The sequence below is a fragment of the Desmodus rotundus genome, chromosome 2 (assembly GCF_022682495.2).
Source record: "Desmodus rotundus isolate HL8 chromosome 2, HLdesRot8A.1, whole genome shotgun sequence".
Taxonomy (NCBI): domain Eukaryota; kingdom Metazoa; phylum Chordata; class Mammalia; order Chiroptera; family Phyllostomidae; genus Desmodus; species Desmodus rotundus.
This window is the reverse complement of record NC_071388.1, coordinates 51148447-51163470: the sequence shown is the minus strand read 5'-3', so window position 1 is coordinate 51163470 and position 15024 is coordinate 51148447. Positions and strand designations below refer to the sequence as shown.

The 15024-nt window shown below is 53.3% G+C and overlaps 1 long non-coding RNA gene across 4 annotated transcripts; it reads right to left on the bottom strand.

Moving 5' to 3' along the window:
* Positions 1 to 509: 509 nt before the first annotated feature.
* On the bottom strand, positions 510 to 13149 carry LOC123479347 (uncharacterized). Of its 4 annotated transcripts, XR_011650751.1 has the most exons (4): positions 12898 to 13149; positions 11457 to 11615; positions 10817 to 10915; positions 8732 to 8961 (listed from the first exon to the last, which is right to left on the bottom strand). It is a non-coding gene; the product is annotated as an uncharacterized lncRNA (long non-coding RNA). The 4 variants fall into 4 exon arrangements; XR_011650753.1 differs by lacking the exons at positions 8732 to 8961; positions 10817 to 10915 and adding an exon at positions 510 to 736; XR_011650752.1 differs by lacking the exon at positions 10817 to 10915.
* Positions 13150 to 15024: the final 1875 nt, after the last annotated feature.

Here is a 15024-nt window from a genome sequence, read left to right as displayed (position 1 = left end):
GACACATCTATAGAGCTTTTAACGAGCGTTGGACTAGAAACCGGGACACTTGGCTCTTCCTTCCTTAACATTTGGTCTTTGGCAAATCACGGCTCCTCTCTGGGCCTTGGTTTCCTCATCATTATAAACAGGAGTTTGGTTCTCATTGCTGATTGAACCCTAGATCACCTGGGGAGGTTAAAAAAAATAGGTACCTGGGCCCCACTTCCGGAGAATCGCATTGAATTGGCTTAGGGGAAACCCAGAGATCAGTTCTGTTTCGTTTGTTAACTGCCCCAGGGATTCCAGTGCTCAGCCAAGGCTCACTGACAACTCAGCCAGACCCAGGGCAGCAGAGCCAGTGCCAGCCAAGTCAGACCCACCGGGTGTGATGCTCTGCATGAATTCATGAACAAAACAAGCCTCAGCACTGAGAGTAAAAATATTTCACAGAGCTTTTTTTATTGGTGTTTTTCATTTTACTACCTTTGTGTTCTCAGTAGCTATCGAAGAAACAAGAAGTTGGGTGTATGCTGCCTTGCTCTCTTGCAGTATGAAGATGGCTGAGTCACTCCAAATCAACTCCTTCCAGCAGGTGGGACTGCGGCCGTTCTCCTTGCCTTCACCGTTCCAGCATTCTGCAGTGAGTATCCGCCGCCCGCCAGCAAGGTCACCTTGGCTGTTAGGCACGCACTCTGTGCTGCAGTTGCCTCTTTCACACTGTTTATCATGGGCATATCCGCCCCCAGCTCACAACCTTATTGGTGAAGAGAAAATATGTGCATTTTTGTAAAGAACCACAAAATAGTGATACATGGTACATTCTTTAAAAAAATATTATCTATCATTGTTAATATTTCTAGAGAAGTGTGGTGGGTGTTGGGAGAGGAAAGAACTGGCCAATTGCTTGGCCACTGCATTTTTTTTTTTTGTATGTTTCCATTTGGTGTTTCTGGGAGGACGTTAAAATTGCTGTTACTATATCAAAATTGTATTATTTGGGAGGATTGGAAATGCCATTTACAAAATTGTTCGGCGCTAACAGTGGATATCGGAAGACTGGACGGCACTGCCAAAGATTGGACCATTTAGCACAACCCAAGTCCAAAATGAATTCTTTCTCACGCTGTTTTTAGCTCACAGACGCAGACGTTTTATTTCACAAACCTGCAAAGGTTCCCATTCTGGGTCTCAGGCGCCCCCTTGTGGCGTACTGGAAGAACCGCTCTCCTCAGCGGGAGTATTAATCCTTAACGAAGCTACGCTGCGCTTTACTCGTAGAAGTCACGACGAGGTCCTCCAGACAGGACAACCCAGCGCATCGACCCCTCCCTGCAGGCGGGTGGGAGCTGCCGAGGCTCTGTCTCCTGCAGCTTTGGAAACGTGGCGGGTCCGCGGGGTGCCCGAGACCGAGGAGCGGCCCTCGTGGAGGCTGAGGTCCTACCAGGCGGCACCGCCACCTCGCCGCGTTCAGATAGGCTGGGGTGGCCTGGTTTGTCCTGGAGATGCTGCGGTCCCGGAGGGTGGGACATGCTGCGTTGGGTGGAATCCCGGCCTGTGGCGATGAGCTCCGCCTCGCAGGGGCCCTTGAGGTACAAACCACAGTTGTCTCGCTGTCTTAGTTTCCAGGACCACACTGTAGCGTCCACGTTTCTGGAAGATTGAGCTTTGTTTTCTCTGGAATTTTATCAAGAGTTGTTCAGCGCTTTGGAAAATCTTTCCCCCTTTGGGAAGGCTTAATCCTTATTTTTAAAAGCCAAATACAAAGGAAAAGCGACTTCAAGTCATTCTTTACTCTTACATTCATCCTTTACCTGGTATAAATAGGGGAGAGCCTCTAAGTACTTCACCAAGTCTCTCGTGAGGTCTCAGCTAAGCATTTGCATGTGGAAGTGAGTATTTTTTAAAAAATCCCATTTAATTTCTAATTTATTACAGTCAGAGTACAGGTGGCAAACTCAAGGCCCACGGTCCGAATCCGGCCCTCCACCTTGTTTTATCCCTCCCGGCACCTTGCTTCTACCCGGTGGTAGAGCCGAGCTCCTTGCCCCTAGTTAAGGAGTAGTTGCATTTACACAGTCCTAAAATTACATTCGCCCTTTGAAAGCAACCTCGAGGCTGATGTGCCCTCCCGTGAAAATGAGTTTGACACCCCTGAGTTAGACCATTTAGTTTTAAAATTCTCTGAGATCTGATTATATTATCTATGAAATTTACTTTAGGAGACCGAAGGGGGTGTTAGGATTATTTGCTATAAAAAGGGCGTTGGATCTGTCAGCAAGAAAATTCACTGTTCCAAAGTGACAGAAGGAGCAAAAGCTAGATGTCAGGGTCTCCAGACAAACAGAACCAGTAGGAGTTATAGGGGGATATTTAGGGGAGATTTATTAGAGGACTTGGCTTACAGAATTACAGAGGTGAGAAGTCCCACGAGGTGCCACCGCAAGCTGAGAACCAGAAAGTCAGTGGGAGCCCGAACCTCTGAGAACCAGGGGCTCTGCGGGGCAGAAGAGGTCTGTCTGGGCTCAAGCAGAGAGCAAGTTCGCCCTTCCTCCACCTCTTTGCTCCATGCTGGCCCTTGGTGGGTCGGACGATGCCCACCCACATTGGTGAGAATGATCTTCGCTTGGTCTATGGATTCAAATACCATTCTTTTCAGGAAATACCCTCACAGACATGCCCTCCAAGGTATGCTCTGCTGGCCTGGGGGCAGGTCCAGCCAGAGTCTAGGCTCTCAGACCTCTGGCGGCAGCTAGATTTCTGGGCCACTGTGGCCTTCTAGCCTGACCCCTCAGGAACTATGCCCTGACCATGCCTGGGAGGTCAGCTCACTCCCTCCTGTTGCAGCCCAGCCTTCCCTCGCAGACACTGTCCCCGTGGGCCTCCCTGTACCATTCTTGCCAGCCTAACCATGTGGACACCCCTGTCTGTACAACAGCCCCTTAGAAGTGGAGGCAGCCTTCAGTCCCCTCAGTCATCCCCACCCTCCACCCCCAACCCCGACTCCAGTCTGACACCACCAGTCTCAACTTCCGGCAAGCTGCTGCTCCTCACGAGGTGTGGTCTTCCCAGAAGCCCTGGCTTGGGGGCTGTGTTCTCCTCCTGTGGAGGGAGCACATTTCTGCAGGCCTGGGGCTCTTCGGCCCCCATGGCAGACAGGAAAGACATTTTTCTTGATGCCGTTGTATGACAAGTTTTATCCTCTGTGGACTCCAGGGTTTTCTTCCTTTTTCTCAGAGCAATGAGCCTGGCCTGCCTGTGTCCATTGCTCCCAGTCCTGGAGAATAGATTGTCCCAACAACAGCTTTTCCTCGTCAGATCGGATTTCACAGCAATTCCAGAGGCTCTGGGGCCAGCTTTCATGGAGAGATGCTTCACGGTCGACGATATTCCTGTTACTGCACGGGGGTGTCCACGCTCCTGTGAGACTGAAAAAATTGGAATTCGTGCAGCATTTGCCCAAGACCTGTGAAGCAGCAGCACTGCTGTCTGGGGGCCAGGCATGCTCGCCGTTTCCAGGGCCCCACCTGCACCCTGAGGACCACCTCTGGGACGCTCAGACACCACCCTGCCAGCTGCAGAGGCAGAGACACGGTCTTGAGACCGACAGAGCAGGAAGAGAGACTGTCTGATGACATGGAGGGTTGGCGGTCTGTTCTTACACAATACTGACACCTCTGTTGCCCGAGGGACCAGGGTGCTAGCTGACCGTTGTGTCCTCGGCAGAGAGAGAGATCACCGCCCTCCCCGAGAAAGTCTTTCAGAGACTGTCCTGCTGACACCCTTCCACTAGCAGAAGCCAGAGCAGACACTACCCTTCAGGATTCAGGACAAGCTACTGTACCTGGTTGAACTGAGCTCCAGGATAATGGTACCAAGTTTTTTTCTGGGAACTCGTGGAACTGGAAATGATGAATTTGGAAAGCAACCTCCCTGGGAGGCTCCCATCTCCTGCCTTCTTTGAGTCAATCAATTGCACACAGGGACACTTGGCTCCAGCTCGCTGGGACACTCCCAGTCCCGTCCTACAACGCTGGTCTCCCAGGAGCAGGCTGGGCAGAACTGTCAGCTCTGTGATTCTGCCAAAGCTCCCTCAGTCAAGAAGCTGGTTGTTTCTCACAGCCAGACCTCAGCTCTGCCTTTCAGAGTCATGGATTTGGGAAATGCAGATTTCAGCGTGGAGGGTGGTTATATCATCGCTTTGGAGGGAATGTGTTTTTCTCTCTTGCAGAATCTGGGGAGCCTCTCCCAGCAGTCACTGAGGCAGTAAGTGTGTCCCAAAGGCTGTTGTGTCCCCATCTAAGTTCTCATCCATGACATTCCTCCTCAGGAGCCCCCAGAGGATCTCCGGGTGGGTGGAGTTGTCAGCGTCACACCGCCACTCTTGTGCAACCACTCGGAGACCGGCTCTGCTCTTAGACGACCCTGCCGAGGCTGCGCCATCCTCAGGAGCGGTGATCGTCACCGATGACCGCCCCACAGCCTCCACCCCTGCAGCCTACCACACTGAGCCTCCTACCACGTCCTCATCAGCCTCCGCTGTGCGGACTCCAGCTCAAACCACACATAGCGAACCCCAGTGACCCTCAGCTTTACCCCTCCTATCATCTGCCCCCATGCCCAGAAGACCAGTCTTTGAGGCCTTCCTAGCATTGGGTCAGAGCCCAGGCCCCACTGGGGTCTACTTCCTTCTCTCTGGACTTCCAGACCCTCCCCAGCAGGGAGTTCACTACCACCAGGTGGGGCTGACCTCCCCCAAGAAGGAACTCCCACTCATTGTGTGTCCGTCACTGGAGGTCCTGCAGCTGAAGCCTCCCTCGGTCCCGGTTTACCCTTCCTGTGACAAATCCCCATGTGCTTTTGCCCGATCTGTTCTCAGCAGCGCAGCAAATGCTCAGAGATAGCTCCACTGACCTCTGATTCGCCCCCCCCCCCCCCACCGCTCCCAGGGCTTTGGGGGTGGGGAGGGTGATTAAGACCAATACACTCGCTGAAGTTTGTTCTTACACCTGTACCTGAAGCTTGGGTCTTTTGTCATCTTCACCGGCTGAGCCACCAACCATGGCACCCAGAGGCCTGTCCCTGTGCCCTGGACGCTGAGAAAGCTGCCAGGGAGGTAGGCGAGGCTAGAACAAAACCTCTCCCCTGTGAGAAATCCCATCAAGTCGCCCTGGAGCCAGGGTGGACACAGAAGGGCGCCTGCACCTGGAGCCGTGCGACTCCAGGGAGACAGGGGGGGCCTCTGTCTTAGACTCGGAGGCTGAATGGGGGTGTGCGGTCTGTACTCAATCCCTGGCCCGATTCTATTTTTGCTGTGAAATCTGTGTGTCAGCCGTCATTCTTTGGTGTATGATAATCGTGTTGACATCTGCGAAGCTGGCAAACTTGTGATGTGTTCCGGAGCCTTAAAACTGGGATCTATGAAGTCGGCACATCCTAATAAACGGCAAGCGAAAAGCCTTGGGGCCTTTGCAGGAAGTGTTGCTAGACCCACTGCATTGACACACAAACACGCCCCACATTTAAATCAAAATGTAAGGACTCACTCATACAAAATTTCACTCTCTACCCTCTACACCTCCAAACCAGAGCTCCAAGCCAGGAAAAAATAAAAATGTCTCCCAAGCAGCTAAAATCCGTCTCCAGTGCCTTAGATGGAAGCATGCGCACTGGCTCACAGGAACCTTCCTCCACTCAGTCTGTGCACCACCGTTACGTTAGACACAAGTCCATCAAGACGCGAACTTCAAGCGCAGGGCGGCCTGGGCCCTTTAGTGGAAGGCAGTGGGGTAGCTCCTGAGGGCACCACAGTTATTCCAGCACAGAGCGGGAAGTCAACGGTGAGCTGAGGTAGATAATGACGACCCGGAGCTGCCAGAGAAAAGTGGGTGTTATGTAAATACTGTCTTCATTCACTTGCCCTTGAAAGCAGAGCCTGGGGCAGGGACTCGGATGCAATGTAATTAGGAGGCAACCCCAGGAAGCAGGATCAGGAAACCATCGGAGGAAAAACCACCACAAGGGTGTACTGTGGCTGCGGGTGCTGTAGGCACAGGGGCTCCATTCCTTAAGGACAGCCTGAGAAGCATCTGTCACATTTCCAGAGCTGCCCTCCTCAAGGACAAGAGGCAGAGCCTTTGTGGAACAGTGGAAACAGTGGAAACAGTGGAAAGCCAGGCTGGAGATGGACAGCTCCTGCCCACTACTGAAGCTGCTGTTGAAAAGTGGGCGGGATGAAGCCATCCGTGGCAAGCACACTCTATTTACAGCAGCAGCTGTAAACTCTAAGGGGTGTTAAATGCTTTATCAGTTAACAGGAAAAGCCCTTAAGTTATCCAGAGGATGAGCTGTCTGGAATGGTAATTCAAGAGGGCTCTGGGCTCACAGAGTGTCTTTGGGGACCTGCAGATGTAGTCCTGCGGGTGCCGTGGATGCAGCAATGTATGCAGGCTGCTTTAAGTGGAAGCACCGGGACAGTTTTAATTAATCCTGGACCCAGCCCTCAGGAGACTTAAATGAAGCTCCTCCTACACCCTCCACAGCTTTCTGGGAACGCTGCGCTTTGTTTCCTTTGCACCTCTCTTGGGCTGTTATGAGGGTACAATGCCTTTGTTCATTCCACAGATGTTTCCTGAGGTCTTAGGTCAGGCTCCTCAGAAACAGACCTGGAGATGAAGGTCCAGATGCAGGTGATTTCTTGCAAGGAAGCGATGCCAGGAGAAACGGAACAGGGACGGGTGTTGTGTTGCCATGGCAATGGAGTCTCTCCATGAGGTTGAGAGAAAAGCGTTTCTGAAGACCCATGCCTAGGAGGATGAGGTTTGCTGGGGGAGGTTTATTGTAGAAGCACAATCAAAGGACTGTCTCGAGTTCAGGTCTGGTGTCTCTTCTCCGTCTGTCCCACTATGGAAGAAGTCCGGCCTTGCCTTCACCAAGCCCAGAAATAGGGCCCATGTCCAGAAAGTTGTACCATTGGTTTAGTCCACGTCTGCCCCCATCCACCTAGCACAGTCTGTTCCCAGCTGTGCTGTGCTTCAGTCATCCCTGTGCCCAGGCCTGCACTTGGAGCCCACTTGGGGTCTGTGAGGCCGCTGGGCCACAAGCAGCTGCTACTGGGGCAAGTGCCTGTTACAGAGAGAGAGAGAGAGAGAGAGAGAGAGAGAGAGAGAGAGAGAGAGAGGGAGCTGGCAAGCTCACCTTTGTTAGACTGATATATTACCTCAGGCTTGGGAAGGACAAGGCACCTTTTCAAACTAACCAATTTCCCAGTCCTTCATGGGCTTGTGTTGGGTCCTTCCCCAACTCATCCATTTCCTAGATCTTCCAGGGTTCTCTGGTCCCTTATCCAATCCAATCTTTTCCCAGACTAGACAGACAGGTCTTTATGGTCCCCATCTTAGTCCCTACTGCGCATGCCTCAAAGTAGAAGCACCTCCCCTGGTACCATCTCAGCTTCTACAAGGCATGGGTCCAGCAGAGGAAGTTCTCCTCCACCTTCCCCCCAATAATCGGGTACTATGGGCACCTAGGGGAGACTGGAAAGCTGGTGTTAATCTCCTTGGCGGGCAATGCTTCCATCTTCAGGGGAGTGTGTGAAGCTGTAGCTTCCTAGTAGATCAGGCTTCTTAATGTCTCATTCCCTTTGCTGCCTTTATTCATTCATATCTAGCAACCCACACTGATGGTAAGAAGAGGAGCAGCATGAGATTTCAAGAGGACATCCTGCAGGAAAAGCTCCGGAGTGTGAATTATTTCTGAGTTTGTCCCAGCTTGAGCCAAGGAGCTGTACTTCATGTCCCTCAGGACAGCTCTCCAAAAGGAGTCCCAGGGGCCTAAGTCGGAGGAAGTGTCCAGAGGCTGGGAAGGGCACACGGACCAGTGGAAGGGACCTTGGGGGCCTGATGGAGCATTGCCAATCGGGCCTTCCTCTGTGCCCAGCACTTAGCGAAGGGTGTGGCATGTGAGGGGGTCAAAGTTTTGCCTTCCCAAATTATGCCTTTGGGAAGATTGATTTTAAGCAGGTTATTTAAAAAATGAAGGACTCAGAAAGAACTTTTGACCCTCCCCCTTTACCTGCCTAAAGGAATTCAGACAGAAAAACCTGTTTAAAGGAAGGGAACATCACCTAGCATCATTGTTCAAACTACATGTGGCCGACAGGGAGAAGTCTGGCAGAGCCTGTTTTTTGACCCCCCTCTGTGTCCCGCTGTTTCCGGGTGGGGGGGGGGGCCCAGCAGGCACTTGTTTACCACACATCTGCTTTTTCTTCTCCCCCTGTAAGTTACTGCTTTCCCTTTGAAATCCCAGACCCTGCCTCCCTTCTCCTTTGTCCAAATGGCATCTAAACCTCACCTGCTTAGCTACCATGTTGTTACGGCACTCCCGCAGGTACACCCATGATACATTTTGGACATTTCCTCCTGTTACCTGTCCATGTTAATTCAGTGATCAGCCCATCTAGAAGGACTTAGCAGGTGGGAGGAAAATTATATCTGACCCCCCCAGTTTACTGTATTTACTCTGAATCCACTTGGTTTTGGTAACGTCCACGCGCACTATCCCCCAGGGGACCTGGGTCCTCCATCTGGCCCTGTGACTTTACGGACCTCAGTTTCCCACATGTAAGTGCAGGGATTCACTCTGTAAGACGCCCCTCCCCCTTTTACTCTCGGACCTTGGGGTCCCTGAAACTCAATGATATGGCGTGTGTGTACTGACCAAGGGTGTATGTTTAAGCGATCATTTTGTCATTTTTAATTTTTTAATCTAGAAAGACATAGTTAAAATTCTATTGTAAGTCTGTTGATGAGACAACCAACTTGTGTTATTAGTTGGTAGGGTGGAATCCTGAACATTCTACTTGTGTGAATTCAATCCAAAGAGCTCAGGAGAAACTCTGAGGGCCAGAAAGAGAGCATGTGGGGGCTCTGTGACTTTAGGTGGACGCCTTCAGGGTGGTGAGAAAGTTCAGGGGAGTCAGGCCTACAAACAAAAGGTAAGGATAAAAGGTAAGAATAAAAGGTAATTGCCCCTTGGGGCCAGGGCACAAGCAGTGTAAACAGCAGAGCTACAGTATCATTGGCCTTTGCCCACCCACGTGGCCAAGCTGCACTGACCAGCTTTGTCCATAGAGTAGCCGAGGGAAGCCCTGGCCGTGTGGGAACCCGTTCGGTGTGGGAGCCACCACACCCCGATCGACCACGCGGATGGTGGCTGCTGCGCTGCCTCCTGGAGCCCATCTTGGAAGGATCAGTGTTTTGAGTGATGAGAGCTTTCCTGCCTGTCTCTGGCATCCATAAAAGTATTATTGGCAGGACATGGGGACATCTCAAAGCAGTGTGCTCCCAGCTGACCCATTCTGTGCCTGGGAAGGGACGCTGCGCTGCAAAGAATGCTTGGGGCCAGGGTCAGGTCACAGCGGAAGCCTGAATGCCAAGCAGTCATTAGGGGAGATTGATGGAGGAGGAGTGCTTTCAGGGGAGGCCCGAGGTCTGCCGCAGTTTCATTGTGGTTATTTATGGCCTCGCTGGGGTGTCAGAGACTGGGCTGACAGCTCGCTGTAAGCTGACCTGGCTGGCACACAGCCTGCAGCCTTCTGCCTGCCCATCCCTCAACTTGAGGAATGTCAGCCTCAAAGACAGTGACCAGATGCAGTAGGTGTGGAAGGAAAGATTCCAGAAGGCATCCTAACCCTGAGACCTCTTTATCCGAGAGAGGCGTGTGTGTGCAGGGGACACGTGCTCGTAGCTCCTAAATATTTATACAAGCAGACGTTTGTGAAATAGGCCTAGCACGGCAAACTTGAGTCTTATTTTTGGTGCAGGGGAAGGGGCCACAAATAATCCCAGACAGTAAGTAATCCAAAAACAGTTCTTTGCCATTGGCTTGGGGAATGTACAGCAAAGGTTTTTTGTTTGTTTGCTTGCCTTGGCTGATTGCTTTTGGGGTGTGTGTGTGTGTGTGTTTCTTTTGGCAACAGAAGTACCAGTCTAATCCTACTGAGTTTACCTGAGCTTTTGTTTTCCATGCGGACTGACACTGTGGGTCAAGGAGGTCCAGGAATGTTCCAGATGCTAAGGGCTAACTGAGATGGTCAGAGGTCTGTGGGTGATTCAGTCACCCTAGCTCCATGCAGCAGGACCCACCACCGTGGCCAGTAGCAACCTGGCTGACCGCGGCCAGAGTGGGGCACGGGACAGTGGTGTGCAGGCAGAAGTGGTGTGTGGCCCCTTTCTTCCGTGCGCCCTCTGTCCCTGCCGTCGCCTCCATGACCGTTCAGGGGTCTAGAGGAGTGCGGTGAAATGATGCAGGAGCAAATACTCTGTGTGCTATAAGGCTCCGGCTGAGACCCCCATCAGTGTGGAAGGCAAATAAGGGCAGGCCCGGGGTGAGCCCGGAGTCTGGCCTGGGGCCTCCGAGCAGGACCCAGTGTCTGGGGCCAGTGGGAAAGCAGCTCCCTGTGGGGTGCAGCCTCAGGGCAGGGCAGGCTGTGGGGGAGGGGCTGCAGAGTGGGGAGGAAGTGATGCTGCACTGGAAGAAAGCTGCCTGATATTTGAGGACCCCTGGAGCCTTATAAGGTCTGAGAAGGAAAAATAAGTGTAACTTGGTGGTTTCATGAGGCCACCGGAGCTACAAGGCAGATCACTGTGGTGGCTCCCTTCACACCCTTCCATCTGTTTACCGACAGTGCTCTCTGCGTCCCCACAAGGGACCCCAGCCTCACGGGACCAATTCATGAAACCAGGAAGCTTTAAATGAATACTTTCTCACCAATCCTTCATTCATTTAAGAAATCTATCTAACATATTTAGATCTGTACCTCAAATGTTTCTATTACCTAGGAGTCCAGTTTTGATCCACCTCTTCATCTTTCTCCCGTTTCCTGGGTTTCACTGGATGAACACTTGTCAGAGGCCCCTGAGCTCCAGCAGTGCACCTGGCCAGGGATGCAGTGTGATGGTGTCTGCCCTGAGTACTCAAGCCAGCGGAGGCACAGCTGCCAGCCAACGGTGACGACTGGGGGGGAGGGGGGACGCCCTGACAGAGGCGCAGGGGGCCAGGGACCCCAGAGAAGCACTTTTGTCAATTGCCGTCTACCCAATTACTCCAACATGCAATGGCTTAAACCCATAGCAGTTGTTTATTTCCTCCCAGGCTTTCTGTGGGTCAGCATACACACAGGGCGCGGAGGGGACCGTTCGACCCGAAGCTGTCCTGGGGGGCCTGCAGCCAGAATGACCTGAGGCACGCTTGCTCACTGTCGATGCTAGATGCGGCATGCGGCTCTCCGGGGGCCCTGTGCTTCCTCACACACGGTGGCTGGAGTCCCAGGGCAGGTGTTGAGTAGGAATGAGGACCAGACAGAAGCTCCGCCCTTTTTCTGAGCAAGCCTTGGAAGGCACAACTCTTCACTGCCACTGTGCTCCATTGCTCAGGGCTGTCGCCCCCAGGTCCAAGGGGAGGGGACACAGACTCACCTCTGGGTGGCAGGAATGTGGGTCACACTGCCAGGAGACCTGCTGGGTGCGATAAGTGCGTGGGAGTGTCCATCTCTGGAACATTCCATCTGCCACCAGCTGGAACAGGGGTGAGAGGTCAGAGGAGGATTTCTGGAGGGAGTGATGCTTGAACTGAACCTAAAAATGGGAGGAAATGGGATGTGTGGGCAGAGGGGAAGGAGAGAGAGTCCAGGTGGGGAGCAGCATCTGGAAGGGAGGGGCTCAGGTGTTGAAGACGCAAGGAGAGTTTGGGCAAGTACAAGCAGGTCTGCGATGCTCCAGCCACTCGTGTGACACAGATGGTGGGAGATGGGATGGCAAGGTGGAGTGACTTACCTGGGCGGGGGGCACGGCCCCCCGGGGCTGCCAGCTGCTAGAGAATCAGACAAAAAGTATGGCCCCTCTCTCAGGAAAAAGTACCCACACTATATATACATCGGTTCAGGGACCCAGGTCAAGGCCCTCCCCCCAAGGGGACCACAAAGACACCCCCATCCCTGCACCGTGTTCTGCATGCTCTACGTCGTCCCATTTTCTGCCGTCTTAGCTTCTGCACAGCCCGGGGCCCACCAGTAGACCCCAGCTTCCCTGGATATTTGCTCTCGGCCCAGTTGCCAGCCTGTTGACTATGAGGACGTTGCAGGCCAAGTCTCCCAGGGATGAGAGTCTAGCCCTACTGGGGGTGTCTCACCTGCAGCTCCGCCTTCCCAGTCAGTTACTTAGAAGACAGTGCCTGGTTATAAGGGGGATGGCCAGAGATGAGGCTGTGAGTGTAAACCCCCAGAAATTAGCCTTCAAGGACAGCAGTCTGCAGCAGGGCGATGGAGTGTGCTTCCCTGCAAGTGTTTGTACCCCAGGGGCCCCAGGAACACGGCCCACCTGCCTCACCCTGCCTCACACGGGCGTAGCTGAGCTGCGCTAGGCCTGGCATCCACTCGGCATCCTTGCTCATCTGGGCGTAGGCAGAGCTTCCCTGTTCACAAAGTGCTTCATATGGTGTCGATCCTCCTGATGCGGGAAGCATGCTACCGGCTTTACAGGCGGGACGCGGGAGCCCAGGGGGCATCGTTCACTTGCCCACAGCCACACAGCACGTTGCCGTCAGAACAGGATGGCCCTGTGGGTCTGGCCAGCCCAGTTTGCACCAAACCATCCACCTTCCCGCATGTGGGAGCTGGCGTAGCACCGAGCCACTGACACCACCTCACCCCGCCCCACCCATGAGCCTCAGCTCCAGGACAGCATCACTCAGGCGTGAGTCAGCCTTTGCCTCAGCTGGGAAACCTCAGGGAGCCAAGCGGATCCGTTCACATCTGCCGCTCTGGCCTCCCCACCCCCGCGTCTTCGTGCTCCACACCCTGCCAGGGAGGCACCTCCCGCTCCTCCCCACGTGCCAATCAGCACTCATCACCCCTCTCACCTCTGATGTTCCCATGGAGGCGTCTCCCGGCTGTTCTCGCCCTTTCCCGGCCTGCCTTCCCACTCACAGGGCACACTTCCTAGGTGTCTGGATCTCTGGGCTTTCAAGTAGGCTTGGCCAATATAGCAGCAGGAGGGCGAGGGGGAGGGCAGAGAAAGCAGCCAGGGTGTTTCCCCCACGCCCTCTGCCCCGGGAAGCAAGCAACCGCAGCAGGGCGGGCTCACCTCCGTGGCTCCCGCTGCCACTGCACAGACCCACCCTGCCTGCCGTCTGCTCAGCTGCGCAGTTCCTGGCTTCCCAGCTCTAGTTACGCTGTCTCCCTTTTTCGTCCCTCCCGCTCCCGCCCTTAGTCTCGGTGGGGCCAGAAGTTTCTTCCCATTGCTCACCTGGCCCTGCCTCAACCTCCTGTTCAGCTTCTACACTTTTTACATCACTATGCTACCAATCCCCTGTGTTAAATTCCCCCTGTTTGAAACACGAGTGTGCTTCCTGCTGCCTAGCTGGACTCTCGACTGAGACCATTCCTTTCTCAGAGGATGGCACCAAGTCAGTGATCCATCATTGACCTCGCCTCCCCTACCCCCATAGTCACTGAGGCAGATGAGTGTGGCTCTGGAATGTCTCCTGAGCCATTCCCTCCCCTCCCTGCGGGAGCAGCCTGGGCCAAGTCCTTATCACCTCTGGCCTGGTTGACTTCCCACCAGGACACCCTGCAGGCTTACCCTCCTCCAGCTGCTGGGAGTCCCCAGAACTGTGCCAGTCACGCCTGCACTTTCGAAGCTAGCCTTCCTATCTGGTCCCACGCAGCCTTCCAGCCCTGGCCGCCCTCTGCACACTGTTCCTCTACTGTGCACCCCATACCAGCCTAGTCACTTTCCAAACACACCATGCACTGCCCTCCACCCTCTTCTTCCCCTGTCCCCTCGGTTTGACTGCCCTTTCTTTTTGCTAGTACAAATCTATTAATTCTTGAAGACCCACGGCAGATTCTGCCTCCTCTAGGGGAAACACAGCACTCCCTGTTCTGCCTTCCGTGGTCCGGGGCACCTGCCTCCTGAAGGGCCTTGCTCACGCGGGGGAGTGCCTCAAGGCTGTGACCCTGTCTGAGCCCTCCTGGTCCCCAGGCACATAGCACTGTGGCTAGCCCTTTCACAGGAATTCTGTAAGTGTTTGTTGGCTGGAATGGAAAGTGCTGGTTGAAATCAGCTGGCTTCCCATTCCCTTGGAAACTGGGCTGCCCCCAGCCCCTTTCCTGTCTGAGCAATCCAACAGAGAGTGGGTGGGCTTCTCCTCTCCTAACAGCAGGGCTGTTCATTTCAGTGACATTCTCATTGATCCTGGTTAATGTTTAATTTCAGTTCCTTTGTTTCCTGTGAAGCTGATAACAGGGTGGTATATCTGGGAATGTAAAAGACAAGAGGAAAACAAATACCCACCCATTTTTACTTAGCAATTACAAATTGGTTGTTTTCCCTGAGCTTTTTGGGAATGAGTGGAAATGAATGCAGAATGTTAAAATGTTGCCCTACAAAATATTATAACTGTTTAAAAACCATTGGTGATTTTCTCATCCTAGGCCCCTAAAGCTAGAGCTTTGCACTTTGACAATATGCTGGACTGGAAAGACAGTTTTCCTGGAACTTTCTTTAGTGTTCCTTTGCTGCAGCACAACTCAGTTGGCTTCCCAGGGGATTGAGGATAAAGCCCAAACTCATTGACTCTACATTCAAGCCCCATCCCCCTTCCACTGCCTATTTTCCAGCCAGACATTGTATTTACAGACCCCAGATGGGCCACAAGGTGGGTCTTGCTTCTGTACCTTTTGAGGATAGGGTAGAGGAGTTGTTAGGAGTGTAAGGTCCAAATTAGGACAGGCCTGGGTTCATATCTAAGCTCCATCATGCCCCAACTGTGGTAACCACACTGCCTCCAGGCAGCCCCCTCTGATTTCCCTGATACACAGCTGTGCATCCCTCCAGCGTCCGCCTGCCCCAAATGCCATCTTTTCCCCACCCTCATGGACATCGAAACTACCATAGTCTTGTGGTTTCTACCTCGTGTTCGTTTATTTGCATGTGTTTATCTGGTCTCTCTACCTGGACTCTGTGTGCCCCTCAAACTGCCGAC